The sequence below is a fragment of the Lutra lutra genome, chromosome 9, assembly GCF_902655055.1.
Source record: "Lutra lutra chromosome 9, mLutLut1.2, whole genome shotgun sequence".
Lineage (NCBI taxonomy): Eukaryota > Metazoa > Chordata > Mammalia > Carnivora > Mustelidae > Lutra > Lutra lutra.
Genome location: NC_062286.1, coordinates 57682483 through 57699822, shown reverse-complemented (window position 1 = coordinate 57699822; position 17340 = coordinate 57682483).

Genomic DNA, 17340 nt, shown 5'->3' with positions numbered 1-17340 from the left:
CTGCTGGCAAGGCGCCCAATGCGAGACTCAATCCCAGGACCCTGGGATCATGAACTGAGGCTGAAGGCAGATGCTTAACTGACTAAGCCACCCAGGAGTCCCTCAAGGGATTTTTTAGAAGGTTTACTTATTTACTTATTTATTTGAGAGAGAGAGATGGAGCAAGTGTGGCAGGGGAGAGGCAGAGGGAGAAGGAGAGAGAATCTCAAGCAGACTCCACACTGAGCATGGAGTCTGGTGCTGGGCTTGATCCTATGATCCCAGGATCACAACCTGAGCCAAAACCAAGAGTCGGATGCACAATGACTATGCCACCCAGGCACCCCTCAAAGGGAATTTTTCAAAGTATATGGAAGTAAAAAAAAAAAAAAAAGAATGAAAACAGTACATTTCAATATTTTTGGGAGGCAATGCTGAGAGGGAAATTTATAATACTAAATGCTTACATTAGAAAAGAGGAAAAATCTAAAAGCAATGATCAAGATTTCTATCTCAGGAAACTAGAAAAAGAAGAGCAAAACAACTCAAAGCAAAGGGAAGGAAAGAAATAGTAAGAGCAGAGTTCAATGAAATTAAAAACAGGAAAACAATGGAGAAAATTTGAGACTCTGGACTCCAGGAAACAAACTGAGAGTTTCAGAAGGAAGGGGGTGGGGGAATGGGGTAGCCAGGTGATGGGCATGTGTTGTGATGAGCACTGGGTATTAAAGGCAGCTAATGAATTGTTGAACACTAAATCAAAACCTAATGACATACTATGTGTGGGCTAACTGAACATAATATAAATAAATAAATAAATAAATAAATAAATAAATAAATAAATAAATAAATAAATATGACAGAAAAAAACCCCTAAAGGTTATTCAAAAGAAATCAATGAAATTGGTAACTCTTTAGCAAAGTTGACAAAGATGAAAAAAGAAAAAAAATGCATAAATCACAAATATCAGGAACGAAGCAGGGATGTCAGAATAGATCTATAGCCGTTAAAAGGATAAAGGGGAATATTACAAACAACTTCATGCTCAGAAATTGCAAACTTTGAAGAAATGGACCAGTTCCTCAAAAACCGGAAGCTGCCAAAACTTAGTCAAGATTAAATAAATGGCTAACCTAAATGGTCCTATAACTATTTAAAAATTGAGTTTGTAATTAAGTAGCTACTGAACAGAAATCTCCAGGTTGAGATGGTTTCATTGGGAGAATTTTTATCAAACATTCAAAGAAGAAATAACACCAACTTACATAATATCTTTCAGAAAATATAAAAGGAGGGAATACTTTCCAACTCACTTTATAAGGTGAGTATTACTCTGGTTCTAAAACCAGGCAAAGACAGACACACACACACACAAACTACAGACCATATCTCTCACAAATTATATGCAAAAGTCTTCAACAAAATTTTAGCAAATCAAATTCAGCACTGTATAAAAAAGATAATAGACCATAAGCAAGTGGTATTTATTCCACGTATGCAAAGCTGATTGAGTATTTGAAAATGAATCAATGTAATCCACCAGTCCAACATCATATGATAATATGAATTGAGGCAGAGGAAGCATTTGACAAAATTTAATATCTATTTATATAAAAACTTTCAGTATATTAGGATCAGTCATGACTTTCTCAAACTATTAAAAAAACTATAGCTAACATCATTCTTAATGGTGAAGGACTGAATGCTTTTATGGTAAGATTGGGAATAAGACAAAGATATCTGCTCTCATTACTTTTATTCAGTATAGTACTGGGAGTTCTGGCCGGTGTCTTAAAGCAAGAAATAAAAAGGATATAGACTGGAAAAGAAGAGAGTGCAACTGTTGTTATTTGCAGGGGAACATGATTGTCTACACAGAAAATCTAAAAGAATCTATTAAAAAAAACCCTTCTAGATCTAAGCAAGCTCAATAAAGTTGAAGGATACAAAATCAATACACAAAAAATCAACTGCATTTTTTTATACTGACAATGAACTAAATAAAAATATAATACTATTTACAATTGTTGCAAAAAAGGAGTACTTATGTATAAACTTAACAAAATGTGCAGAATCTGTATGCTGAAAATTACAAAAAGCTGATGAAAGAAATGAAGAAGCTCTAAATATTTGCAGAGATTTAATGTGGATTGGAGAACTCAACACAATAAAGATGTCAATTCTCTCTAAATTGATCTATAGGCTTAATGTAGTTCTTACCAAAATCTCAGCAGTTTTTTGTAGACACAGAAAAGCTTGTGCTAAAATTCACAGGGAAAGGGAAAGGCTCTATAATGGCCAGAACAAATTAGGAAAAAAAAAAAAAAGAATAAAGTAGGAGAAATTATTCTTACTGATGTTAAGGCTCATTATACAGCTACAATAATCAGGACAGTTTGGTATTTACAGAGGTATAGACAAATCAATATAACAGAATAGAGAACCCAGAAATAAATTCACATAAATATGCTCAATGAATTATTGACAAAGGAGCCAAAGCATTTCCGTGGAGGAAAGATAGCCTTTTCAATAAATGGTGCTGGGGACAATTGGATAGGCAAAACACTGGCCATTGACCTAAATCTCATACCTAATAAACTAATCAACTCAAAATGGATCATGGACTTAAATGTGAAACATAAAGCCATAAAACTTCTAGAAAAATAAGAGGGAGTCTTTGTGACCTTGAACTAGCAAAGAGCTCCTAGATTGATATCATCAAAGCAAAGTCCATATAAGGGAAAATTGGACCTTATTAAAATTAAAAATTTTCTTTGTGAAACACTCTGTTATGAGGGGTGAAAAAGCAAACCATGAGAGACCTGGACTCCATGAAACAAACTTAGGGTTACAAAAGGAGGGGGAGAGGGGATGGGGTAACCGGGGAGATGGGTATTAAGGTAGGCATGGGGTTGTGATGAGCACTAGGTGTTATATGCAACTAATGAATTGTTGAACACTACATCAAAAACTAATGATGTACTATACGTTGACTAACTGAATATAACATATAATAAAAAAGAAAAAAAGACAAATTACAGAAAAATTACAGACTGAGAGAAAACAGTTGCAAGTCACATATCTGAACATACAAGTACTCTCAAAACTCAGTATTAAAAAAAACCAAACAATCCAGTTAGAAAATGATAAATGACATGAACTGACATTCTGAAGAGAATACACAGATGAGAAGCCACATGAAAAAGTGTTCAAGTTCAACATCATTAGGCATTAGAGATGCAAATTAAAGCCATGAGATATCACTATATACCTTTCAAAATGGTTAAAATAAAGAATAGTGATGAGTTTGCTAAGTTCTTTATATATTTTGGACACTAGCCCTTTATCTGATATGTCATTTGCAAATATCTTCTCCCATTCTGTCAGTTGTCTTTTGGTTTTGTTAACTGTTTCCTTTGCTGTGCAAAAGCTTTTGATCTTGATAAAATCCCAAAAGTTCATTTTTGCCCTTGCTTCCCTTGCCTTTGGTGATGTTCCTAGGAAGATGTTGCTGCGGCTGACGTCGAAGAGGTTGCTGCCTGTGTTCTCCTCGAGGATTTTGATGGATTCCGTTCTCACATTGAGATCCTTCATCCATTTTGAGTCTATTTTCGTGTGTGCTGTAAGGAAATGATCCAATTTCATTTTTCTGCATGTGGCTGTCCAATTTTCCCAACACCATTTATTGAAGAGGCTGTCTTTTTTCCATTGGACATTCTTTCCTGCTTTGTCGAAGATGAGTTGACCATAGAGTTGAGGGTCCATTTCTGGGCTCTCTATTCTGTTCCATTGATCTATGTGTCTGTTTTTGTGCCAGTACCATGCTGTCTTGATGATGACAGCTTTGTAATAGAGCTTGAAGTCCGGAATTGTGATGCCACCGACTTTGGCTTTCTTTTTCAATGTTGCTTTGGCTATTCGAGGTCTTTTCTGGTTCCATATAAGTTTTAGGATTATTTGTTCCATTTCTTTGAAAAAATGGATGGTACTTTGATAGGAATTGCATTAAATGTGTAGATTGCTTTAGGTAGCATAGACATTTTCACAATATTTATTCTTCCAATCCAGGAGCATGGAACATTTTTCCATTTCTTTGTGTCTTCCTCAATTTCTTTCATGAGTACTTTATAGTTTTCTGAGCATAGATTCTTAGCAAACTCAACACCCAAAGAACAAATAATCCAATCAAGAAATGGGCAGAGGACATGAACAGACATTTCTGCAGGGAAGACATCCAGATGGCCAACAGACACATGAAAAAGTGCTCCATATCACTCGGCATCAGGGAAATACAAATCAAAACCACCATGAGATATCACCTCACACCAGTCAGAATGGCTAAAATTAACAAGTCAGGAAATGACAGATGCTGGCAAGGATGCGGAGAAAAGGGAACCCTCCTACACTGTTGGTGGGAATGCAAGCTGGTGCAGCCACTCTGGAAAACAGCATGGAGGTTCCTCAAAATGTTGAAAATAGAACTACCCTATGACCCAGCAATTGCACTGCTGGGTATTTACCCTAAAGATACAAACGTAGTGATCTGAAGGGGCACGTGCACCCGAATGTTTATAGCAGCAATGTCTACAATAGCCAAACTATGGAAAGAACCTAGATGTCCATCAATGGACGAATGGATAAAGAAGATGTGGTATATATACACAATGGAATACTATGCAGCCATCAAAAGAAATGAAATCTTGCCATTTGCAACGACGTGGATGGAACTAGAGGGTATCATGCTTAGCGAAATAAGTCAATCGGAGAAAGACAACTATCATATGATCTCCCTGATATGAGGGAGAGGAGATGCAACATGGGGGGTTGAGGGGGTAGGAGAAGAGTAAATGAAACAAGATGGGATTGGGAGGGAGACAAACCATAAGTGACTCTTAATCTCACAAACAAACTGAGGGTTGATGGGGGGAGGGGGTTGGAAGAGGGGGGTGGGGTTATGGATATTGGGGAGGGTATGTGCTATGGTGAGTGCTGTGAAGTGTGTAAACCTGCCGATTTGCAGACCTGTACCCCTGGGGATAAAAATATATGTTTATAAAGCTGTAAAAAAAAAAAAAAAGAAAAGAAAAAAGAAAAAAGAAAGGATGAGTGCCCAAGTTTTGTGGCAACATGGATGGGACTGGAGGGGATTGTGCTGAGTGAAATGAGTCAAGCAGAGAGAGTCAATTATCACATGGTTTCACTTATTTGTGGAGCATAACAAATAGCATGGAGTACAGGGGGAGATGGAGAGGAGAAGGGAGTTGGGGGAAATTGGAAGGGGAGGTGAACCATGAGAGACTATGGACTCTGAAAAACGATCTGAGAATTTTGGAGGGGTGGGGGGGTTGGAGGTTGGGGGCACCAGGTGGTGGGTATTGTGGAGGGCACGGATTGCATGGAGCACTGGGTGTGGTGCAAAAATAATGAATACTGTTATGCTGAAAAAATAAAAAAATAAAAAAAATGATTAAAAAATAAAAAAAAAATAAAAAAAAATAAAGAATAGTGATGACACCAAATGCTGGCAAGATTGTGGAGAAACTGAATCACTCATATATTGGTAGTGGTAATACAAAATTATACAACCACTCTAGAAATTGGTTTGACAGATTCTTAAGAAACTGAACATGCAGGGGCGCCTGGTTGGCTCAGTTGGTTAAGTGTCCAACTCTTGATTTAGGCTCAGGTCATGATCTCAGGGTTGTGAGATCAAGCCCTGTGTCAAGCTCCACACTGGGCATGGAGCCAACTTAAGATTCTCTCTCTTCTTCTCCCTCTGTCCATCCCCATACCTCTTTAAAAACAAAAATTAAAAAATTGCCCCCCAAAACCTCTAAAGATGCAGTTACCATGCCGCTTACTAATTATGCTCTTGGGTTTTTGTTCCAGAGAAATGAAAACTATGTTCACTCAGAAACTTGTGAAGGAATGTTCATAGCAGCTTTATTAGTAGCCCCAAACTGGAAACTCCACAAATGCCTTTTAGTGAGTGAATGGTTAAACACAGTGTGGTACATCCATACCATGGAATACTACTCAGTGATAAAAAGGAATGAGCTCTTGAGACATACACACCTTGGAAAAACCTAAAGGAAATTATGTTGAGTTAAAAAAAAAAAAAGCCAATTCCAAAAGGACACACATTACATGATTCAATTATAAAGCATTTGTGAAATAACAATCACAGTGATGGAATGGTTGCCAGGGGCTAGGGATGTTCAGGTAGAAGGAAGAAGGGGATAAATGTAGCTATGAAAGGGTAGTGCAAGGGAGTCTTGTGGTGGTGGAATGGTTCTGGCTTTTTATTGTGATGGTGGTTACATGAAGCTGGGCATGTAATAAAATTGTATAGGGCAGCACACACAAGTACACACACATATATGTATAACTGGTGAAATCTGAATAAGCACTATGATTTGTATCATGTCAGTTTCCCAGTTTTGATATTGCACTGTAGGGCAATAATTGTGTTTAGATGCTAACTTATGGGAAGGGTAGGTAAAGGGTGCATAGGACTTGCTTGTATATTTCTTTGTGATTTCCTATGAATATATAGTTATCCAAAAATAAAAAAAGTTTAAAAAAAAAGGCAATAATCCTCAAAGGGATGACTTCTAAGGCCCAGATGGGAAAGTATAGATTTTTGGGTGAGGGACAGAGCTGTGATGGTAGGTGGGGGTGAGAATATTGAAAAGGGGCAAGGGGAGCAAAAAGATTTCCAAAGAAAAATTACAATATTTCTCATTTATTTCTAGGGCTAGGACCTGCCAGGACATTGTACTGAAATAGTTTCTGACTTGGGGGGCACCTGGGCAGCAGTCAGTTGAGCATCTAACTCTTGATTTCAGCTCAGGTGGTGATCTCAGTGTGGTAAGATCAAGCCCTGTATTGGGACTTGAGACCAGTTACGACTTAGGACTATCTCTCTCTCTCTCTCCGCCTCTGCCTTTAAAATACATAAATAAATCTTAAAAAAAAAAAAAGGTTTCTGAGTTGTGGTTGTGGGAACAGAGCTTTGAAAGATGTGGGACATGCTTTTAAATTTTATTTATCTAAAAATTATTTTTGAACAATTAAAAAATACAGAAAAGTAAAAAGAAGAAAATTAAAGTCTATTTATATTCTCAGTATCCAGAATTATCCATTGTCAACAGATGGCCTATTTCTTTCCTGTCTTCTTTTTTTTCCTCTTCATTTAAAAAAAATCACCTTATTGTTTTCCATGAAATTATATTTTTGGGGAGAAGGAAGGAGATGTGCAGGAGAGATGGAAGAAAGGAAGCAATAACAAAAGCTAAGATTCCTATTCTATCATCTTACTTTTTAAAAAAATTTACTTGATCTCTTCTCTTCTGACTGAGAAAGGTAGGCTGACTTACTTGAGCTCTCAAAGAGCTCTTTAACTGCACTTATTCAGGGGGATACTTTATGGCCTCACAACAGTCTGGTTTATTGTTGAGGAGCAGAGATGCCCATGGCACAAAACTCAGACAATAACTGAGTTTGGAAGCTCAATAAAGACAGGTAATTTTGAATGCATATAGTATGTAGAAATGGTTAACCACTAGAGAGTATGGAAATTGTTCGTTGTAAGCATAGGCTGGGAGGTTAATTTGCTGTTTTCTTACTGGTTATCCAGGTGGCTTCCACTCTGGTAATTTAGTTTTTAATTCTAATAAAGTGAATTTAGAAATCCCAAACCTTACTGGATATCTGAACTGTTAGCATCTGAAAATAAGGAAGAATATATATGTTCTTTGTGTGACGTGCAATCTGCCTACAGCTGGGACATCTGTCTGTTGGAGCGAAAGATTTGAGGGCAGAAGTTTGATCTTCTCAACCTTTCCATTTGGCTTTATTGAAAATCGACTTGTTATCTGTGATTAAGATACCAAATAGTTACCTTGGGAAAAATGATGGAATTCTGGAAAATAAAATGTTCCTTAGGAAGGATAGGTGCTGGAGGGGAGGTGGGTGGGGGGGATGAGGTAACTGGGTGATGGACATTAAAGAGGGCACGTGATGTGATGAGCACTGGGTGTTACAGGCAATTGATAAATTATTGCTATTATATTATACATCTGAAACTAATGATGTACTATATGTTGGATAATTGAATTTAAATAAAAAAGGAAGAAAAGAAAAGGAAGAATAGGGAGAACTGTGGATATACAGGGAATTTGAAAGGCCAAGAGCACAGGATCGCAAATGCAAACTTGACCTGCATGGTAGTGGAGAGGCACACTTGGGAATCGCAAATGGGCCTTTTGGTGGAGTGAGTACAAAATATGGAATGTATAAGACTGAGAAAAAGGGTCTGAACACAGAGGGGACTAGTGCATTTTTTGGAAACAGCTTCACTAAGATTCACATACCATACAATTCACCTATTTGCAGTGTACAATCTACTTCATTCACAGAGTTGTGCAAACATGATCACGGTCAATTATGGAACAATTTTACTACCCCAGAAAGAACCTCCATACTTTACCTCCAGCTCCCCAGATCTAGGAAACCACTAAGCAATTTTTTGTCCTTATAGATTTGCCTTTTCTGAATATTACATACAAACATCTCATGTAATACTTGTTCTATTGTCATTGGCTTCTTTTATTTTGCATAATGTTTTCAAGATTCATGCATCTTGTAGCATGTATCAGTACTTCTTTTTCTTAAATACTGCATTTGATATTCCACTGTATGGGTATACTATATTGTGTTTATCCATTCATTAATTGTTGGAACATTTGGGTTGTTTCCATTTTTGGGCTATTATGAATAATACTGCTGTAAACATTTGTGTACAAGTTTTTGTGAGAACATGTATTTTCATCTCTCCTGGGAAGAAACTGGGAGTAGAATTGCTGGGTCATACGGCAACTATATGCTTAACTGACAAACTGTTTTAGGAAGTGCACCATTTTGTATTCCCTCCAGCAGTGGGCGAGGGTTCTGAATTTTCCATATCCTTGCCTTATTGTTTATATTTTTTTATTACAACCATCTTAAATGTGAAGTGGTATCTCATTGTGATACTGATTTTCCTTTTCTCAGTGATTAATGATGTTGAGCATCTTTTCATGTACTTATTGGTCATTCACATAGCTTCTTTGGCAATATGTCAATTCAGATCTTTTGCCAATTTTAAAATGGGGTTATTTGTCCTTTTGTTATTGAGTTGTTAAAGTTCTTTATATATCCTAGATTTAACCCTCTATCAGATATATGATTTGCAAATATTTTCTCTCATTCTGTGAATTATCTTTTCATTTTCTTGATAGTGTCCTTTGATGCACAAAGCTTTTAATTTCTATGAGGCCCAATTTATCTTTTTTTCTTTTATTGCTCATGCATTTGATGTCACATCTATGAAGCCACTGGCAAATCTGAGGTTGTGAAGATTTACCCCTGTTTTCTTCTAAGACTTTCATAGCTTTAGTACTTACATTTTGGTCTTTGATTCATTTAAAGTCATTTTTTTGTACCTGATGTGAGAGAAGGGTCCAACTTCATTCTTTTGCATGTGGATAACTAGTTATATCAGTGGCATTTGTTGATCTCTGGTGGATTTTTAACAAATTGTACATCCTGAATTTCAAATCATGCTTTAGACACCTTGATGACTGAGTGCATCTACTTTTTAGGGAGGCAGAATTGCTTCTGGGACAAATGTGCCCTGTCTGCGTAGAGAGTCTTCTAACCTATGTGGAACTTCAGGTGAGACAGAAAGGAAGACTACCGTGGCAGCCACTGAGGTGACTTGAAGTCTGGTTAAGGATCAAAAGATCAGGCCAGCTCCTTGGAATGCTCCTGCTCTGGTGAGGAGATGCCCCCTGTGTACTGGGTCTAGCCTGTGACGTAGAGGCCTAGCCTGGGGCCTCAGCTCCAGGCTTCCTCAATGCAGCTACTTTAGACCTGTTTGAGCTTATTGGGTGTCTGTAAGGGAGGGTATACATTTTAGAACTAGCAGCTTTGAGACAGACACTTGATTTCCTCCCAGATTTACATGTTTCTTACACTTTCTATTGTCTTGAATAAGGTCCACAATCAAGGTGTCAGCAGTGTTGTTTCTCTTGAGGCCTCTGTCCTGGGCTTTCAGATGGCCACCTTGTTGCCATCTTCTCACATGGTCATTTCTTTATGTGCACACATCCCTGGTGTTCTCCCCTCTTCTGATAAGGGCACCAATCATTTTGGATGAGGGTCCACCCATGTGACCTCATTTAATTTAAAAACATGTTTGTAATGTTTTCTAAGCATTGTGATGTGAACAATGAACTGAATATAAAAATATAAATTTTTATTAAAGATTTGTTTGAATTTTAAAAATAATCTACAAAAGCAGAGAGAATAGAAAAACCCTCTCCCATGTATCTATCAACTTGCCTCAAAAAGTATCAGCTCATAAACAGTCTGATTCCCATGGAATTAATCTCTAGCAGATTCCAGAGACCACATAATTTTAGCTCTGGGTATTTAAAAAAATATTTTCCCAGTTTTATTGAGATATTATTGACATAGAACATTAAGTTTAAGGTGTACAGTATGATGACTGGCATGTATATATAATATGAAAAAGTTACCACAAAGAAGTTGATGAACATCTCCATTTTCTTACATAATAATCATTTGTGTGTGTCTGGTGATAACTTCTAAGGCCTACTCTCTTAGCGATTTTCAAGTATATAATTCAATATCATTAATTATGGTCACCATGCTGTACCTAAGATCCCCAGAACTTGTTTGTCTTATAGCAGGGAGTTTGTACATTTGACCAGCCTTATTAACTTATTCTCTCCCCCCACACCACCCCAGTCCCTGGCAACCACCATGCTACTCTATTTGTTTGTGCCTGGCTTTTTTAGAGTTTGCATATGAATGAGAACATACAGTATTTGTCTTTTCCTATCTAACTTATTTCACTTAGTATAATGCCTTCAGGGTCCATTCATGTTCTTACCAAAAGGCAGGATTTCCTTCTTTTTTTTTACGGCTGGATAATATTCCACGGTGGATGATACCACATTTCCCTTATCCATTCATCCATTGATGGATACTTAGGTTCTACATCTTAGCTATTACAATAAACATGAGAGTTCAGATATCCATTCAAGGTAATTTTCCTTCAGGTATGTACCCAGAAGAGGGATTACTGTGTCATACGGTAGCTCTGTGTTTAATTTTTTGAGGAACTTCCATACTATTGTCCTCCTCTAATCTTAATTACTTATTTAACAGCCCTGTTTCCAAATGCAGTCACCTTGGGGGTTAGGGCTTCAACATGAAAATTTTGGGGGGGGACACAATTTAGTTCATAACAGTGGTGATGATGATGTTAAGGATGATGATATACAAGGCAACATTTTTTAAGTCGTCACACATCCCAGACACTATTATAATTGTTATCTATGGATTATCTCATTTAATTTTCACAATAACCCTATGAAACAGGTACTATTATTATTATTATCTCCTTTTATAGAGGCACAAAAACTGGCCAAAGAAACACACCCACTGAGTTATAGAGTTAAGATTTTGACTATATAAAGTCCAAGCTCTTATCTTCTAAATTATTTTGTCTTTAGACATCTGGAAGACTCATGTTATCCATGCATACAATGGAATAGTATTGTTTATGATCTCTTTTAGTCCTGCTATTCCAGGTTTTACTTGATTACACTTTACTATTTCTGGAATAAACTACTTCTAAGGAAGGCTCAGTGTTAAGTGCTTTGGAAGATGACATGCAGCTGGTTTTACTCTAAAATTTCATCCCTGTGCTGTTCCCTGGTCTCTTACATTGTTGCTTATGGTCAAATCTCTTGTTTGGATCCTTGTCTGCTTTTGGATGCTTGTGGCATACTCTCTTGCCTGAGTTTTCTTTTGGTTCCTTGACTTATCACACAGAACAGTTCCCCCATGGATTTGAGTTCGCCTTTGTTTTCAATAGGGTTTCTCTGCACAGAGGATCTACTTTTGAATCCAAGTCCTTGCTCCCAGTGACTGTGTCTTTTGCCACCTGTCTGCCTGTACTTCTACCATTCACTTGCCATAAGCCTCAGATGGCCTGCTTCTTCTCAGATGGGTGCTAGTGGCTGACCTGCTTTGCTCCAGGAAGACTGTGCCATGCTTGGCCCCCCAGTTCTCCTGATTAGCCCATCCTGGGAGCAGTATGGCATTTAAGAGATGAGGAAGATAGGGGCCAAACACTTGGCTTTAAACCCACGATACCGTGGGTCATTAAAATAATGGCATTACATTTTAACTTCCAGCTTGTTGCAAGATTACATTTCAGGAGGTGTCCCAGTTGCCTGCCAGTTACTGCTTTTATGTCTTGGGATTTCTAGCAGCCTTCTAGCACATGCTGGCATTTCAGATTCACTCGGTGCAATTAAAGAAATTGCATGACTGCTAGTTTCTCCTCTTTTTCCCCCCCTCAGATAAATTGTAGAATTCAATTTGATTAAAACATTTATTAAGTGAGATTTAATAGATTCCAGTAATGCTTGTGTGTGTGTATGTGTGTGCACTCATTATCTATTTCTTCTGTGTGTGCCAAGAATGGCCATGTGCATAGAGAATTGTTCATGGAACTTGCTTTATTCTGCAATTTACCGGCAATGTCAAATTAAGGGGTTTAATGGATTCCTACACAGAAATTCCTAGTGTGGTTGTATTAGCAGCAAGTTTCATTAAAAAGGGCTATTTTTCTCTACTGGGATTTTAGTAAAGAGACAATGTTTATTTTTTCAGTGGAAAATTGATTGTAACTAAGAGGATACTTGGCTTGAAAGTGGGGAATTATCATATCATATGATTAAATGAAAGCTTACCTTGTTATAAGGTAACTAGACATATCCCAGTAGAATTGAGACAATGTTTGATTAAGCCAGATTTTCCTACTTTATATTCAAGGAACAAATTAAAGAATAATTGAGATCCTTTTCAGATCTTTTATAAGCTGCATATATAAAGCTTCAGCTCCAGGTGGCAAAGCAATTAGCTGATGAATAAAATCAACCCCACTGTCATTCGTCAGATGTTTAAATTCTATAAACCAGATAAATTAATGTGTTCCTTAAGCCAAATAAACGGTCATGCTCTCCATGTTACCACTCAGTTCCCTGGGGGAAAGGTTGGACGCATGTTCATAGAATGGCTAGGATCTGCTTAATCAGAAAGGTTGAAATTAAGTTGCCCATTTGATTTTCTGAAATAAATGTCCATCTGGCACCAAACCTATTTTCCAAGCAAAGTTGTTAGACATGATGGTTTGGCTTGTTTAGTAAACTAAGGATAGGCTGGACCAAAGGATAGTCTTTGGCTGAATGGTTGAAGATCTGTTTCTCTGTACTTGGCATTGAAATTATTTATAAGAAATTGAAAGTGCTCTGGTTTCATTTATTCTTTGCTCCCAAGTATTAATGCAGAGAATTAGAACCTCTTCTGCCTTTGTGCTTCCTGATTTATTTCTTGGAGTTGAATTTCCTGAATAAATAGAACTTACTGCCATTGAAAGATGACATGGTGGGTTTTTCTGACATTGATGTCTAGATAAGGTAGACCTAAGGCCCAGAGGACATTATTTTATAAGCTGGTAACTAACTTTGGTTGGCCAGTGTTGCCATTTTCTTTATAAGGATTGCTTTCAGGCCCTGCTCACTGATGTTTTACTCTTTGTCACTTTGTTTTGTGTGGTGTCAATACCTTGATCACCATGGATGCTACCCAAAGTACGGTCCTGTGATCAGCAGCATCAGAGTCACCTGGGAGCTTGTTGGAAATGCAGACTTTCAAGTCATCCCAACCTATTGCATCATAATTTGCATGTTTTTCAGGTTCATGAGACATTAAGTTTTGAGACGCACTGGATTAGAGGGTATCACTTCTTCAAGTATGGCTAAGGTTGGAGTTATGAAGTGAAAACATGTAGCCAATGGGAATATCTACTTGGTCGATTTTTCTGAATCTTAAAGTCTCTGTTCTTTTTAATATTTTATTCCCATTAGCTGCTAGCACTTAAAAAAGAGGTTAACAAAAAGGAAGAGCTAGAATTCATTTATTATAATATTGATTATTGCAGTCTAGTATTCTTCAGGAACTGTAACAGAAATTGGCAATTATTTATAGAAATTGAATTTAGATCTTACAGTCATTACCAAGAGAGCTCTAGATGAATTTTCTTGTTGAACTGACAGCTAGCTATCTATTAAGTGCAAAATATTGGTCCAATATGGCATAGTAGAGAGACAACTGGATTGGATGCTCAGGCACCAACTTATCATCTGGTTATGGGCAAGCAGTTTCACTTTGAGCTTGATTTCCATGTCTGAAAATGAGGGATGTGGAAGCAGACAATTCGAGGGTTTCTTTGAGGTCTGGATGTTTATGGTTTGCTGTGACTGTGTGGGAAACTGAGCAAGATGTTTTGAAAACATTAAGTCAGGATTATTCCAGTGGCTGGAAACCAACCCCACACATAGGTTCTCCTGATGCTGTTTGAGTAGTATCATCCCTTGGATTCATTTTACGGCAGTTTAGAAATTATTTAAGTACATGAGCTCCCAAGGATTAAGAGGCTGATCTCTGAGTGTGATGTAGCAGTGTGTGTGTGTGTGTGTGTGTGTGTGTGTGTGTGTGTGTACATTTGCAGCTTATACTGGTTATGTGAATATTCATGTTGCTCAGAGACTGGAGGGAATGAAGCAGCATAAATATGTTTTAATGCAAGGGAGAATATGAAACTCATGAATAGCAGAATGAAGCAAAACTGAATATAATCTTTGCTGTAAAAATGAAAATTTGATATTTTCCCAACCCCTGGTGTGTTGTGTACTGTTATTGTTTTTTTTTTTTTAACCACAGTCTGTATTCTCTCTCTCTTCTTTCCTCAACATATTTTATTTTGGTTTTCATTTTTCATTTGGAGGCTTACTTTGGGTTGTATGTGAATGCTGCAGAAGTTGGGGTGATTATCTTTTGTTGAAAGGAGGCATGGCTTCAAGATTTGAGAAAGTGTCAAGTTGTTTGGTTTCCTGTGTTCTCTTAGATTTGGACAGCAGTCTTGTCCAAAAGCTGTAGTGGGGGAAGAGATGACCCATGAGCCTCCTCATCAGGGAATTGATTTCCTTACTGATATATTTGAAGGCTCCTTTCTTCATTTCTTCTTTCTTAACACAAAACTGGATTAATTGCCTACTATGTGCTTAAAATTGGAGATGTAAAGAGAAATAAGATGTCATCCCAACCCTTAAGGGCTCATATCTAGTAGAAGAACATGTGGTCTGTAATTTCCATCTCCACTGATAGCTCTCACTCTGAATTTTATCTAATGTGAGCATATAAGAAAAGTTATAATGGTTATTTGAGAGCAATTTCATTTTCTGGTTACATAGTGTTTACTCAAACTCGTGCATGGATGTGTGTGTGTGTGTGTGTGTGTGTGTGTGTGTGCACGCTGAAGGCTTTGAGTAACAGCTTAAGTGATATTCATAAAGCAGATTTCTGGTCTCCAGAGAAAGGCAGTTCTCAGTGCAAAGTGTGATGTGTTCAGGTAAGTGGGTTTATGTCTTAAATGGAATATGTTAAAATACATCCAGGGATCTTTAAGGAGGCTGCCTTACTGGGACTCTTCTGGCTCTTAAAATTGATCTTCAAATTTTCTCTGTGTTTTGATTCTGGAGAGAAAATTTTTCTTTCTCAAGTTTTACAGGCATGAGGCTGTGCTTTGTGCATGTGAAAGTGTGCCAATTCTAGGGGAATTGTTCTCAGACTTCAAAGGGCAAAAATACCACTGGAAGGGCTTCACTAAGCTGATTCTCCTCTTGACTTCTTTGCACCTCAAGTTCTGATATGGTAGGTATGGGATGGGACCTAGTACTCTGCATTTAAACAAACTTCTCTAAGTGATTCTGATTTAGGTGGTCTGTGGCTGTGCTGCAGAACACTGGCATAACATTTCTCCATTTGGATCATACAGGTATAATAAGCCTATATACTATACGTTTTAAAGGTGTTTTGAAATCTGTGATTGAAAGACTGCTATGTGAAGTTACTAGTTTTATGATCTAACAAATGAATAGAAGACTCATGAAGCCAATTACATGACGTTCAGAAATTTAGGCTCTGTAGTCAGATGGGCCTGAGTTTTAATTTCCGTTCTTGTGGCTGCTGGCAGCAGGTGCTTGGGCAACTCAACCTCTCTAAACCTCAGTTTCCTCAACTGTAGAAGAGGGATAATAATAATAATAATAATACCAACTAGTTAGCTTATTGTGAGGCCTGCGCAGAGTAAATATTCAATAAATTTTGGATGCCAGTGATATTTGTTTGTGCAAATAACCTAACAGCAAACAAAAATTACAGTAAATAGAACTGCATATTTTTATGTCACAACTTTCTTCCCAGGTAACGGTGAGCACTTTGCAGAGAATACCAAGGTAATTAGCAAGGATTCCTCAGGAGAGAGTCAAGGGTTCTTTAGCCACTTTACCGTAGCGCCTTTGAATTGCTTGTCATATTTGTGTTAAATCATGTTGGTAGTGGCTTTGTCCCATTGGTTGGATGTCTAGGTTTCCTCCAACTCTGGCCACATAGACTGATTTCACTCAGAGATGAGTAGGGTGTATCTTCCTCCTCCATGGATTGCACACATTTTTTTTTTTATGAGATTGTTATTTACTTGATAAAGTGGAACAGATAATCTCTGTTGGTCAGGATTAATGCAATAGACAGTCATGGTTTGGAGAAAATGGCTGCCATGGTCTCAGATCAATAAGGACAGGAAAGAATTTGAGGGATGAATGGTGGCACTTCCTTCAGAGATACTGGGCTTTTTTACTTTGTTTAGGTTTCTTTATGTCCATGCACCTCTCCTCTAAATGGGTGTAAGTGAAAGTTCGAGATTGGCTTGATTTAAGATAACCTGTTTCCCAGTGTTATGCAAAATTCCAGCATAGACTGGATTTTTGGTTTTCTTGCTAATTGCAATGAAGTATTATCAGAATGAGAAATGATGAACAGATTTACTTGTTATTTCTCTCTCATACTAAGCTCTTCTCCAGTGGTCCTCAAACTGCTGCCCAATGGAATCCCAAACTTTTTTCAACCCCTAGAGTTCTGATTTAATTCGTCAGGGGTTTGACCTTAAGACTGGAAAATTTGAAATGCTCCTCAGGTGATTTTAATATTCAGCCAAGATTGAGAACCTCTGCTTCAGAAGATAATTTCACACATTCTCATCTTTGGCTTTTTATTCCCTGACATGTCAAATTTGTCTTCCCAGAGTTTTCACATTGTGAACTTTTAAAAATAGAGACATTAGGGGCACCTGGGTGGCCCAGTGGGTTAAGCCTCTGCCT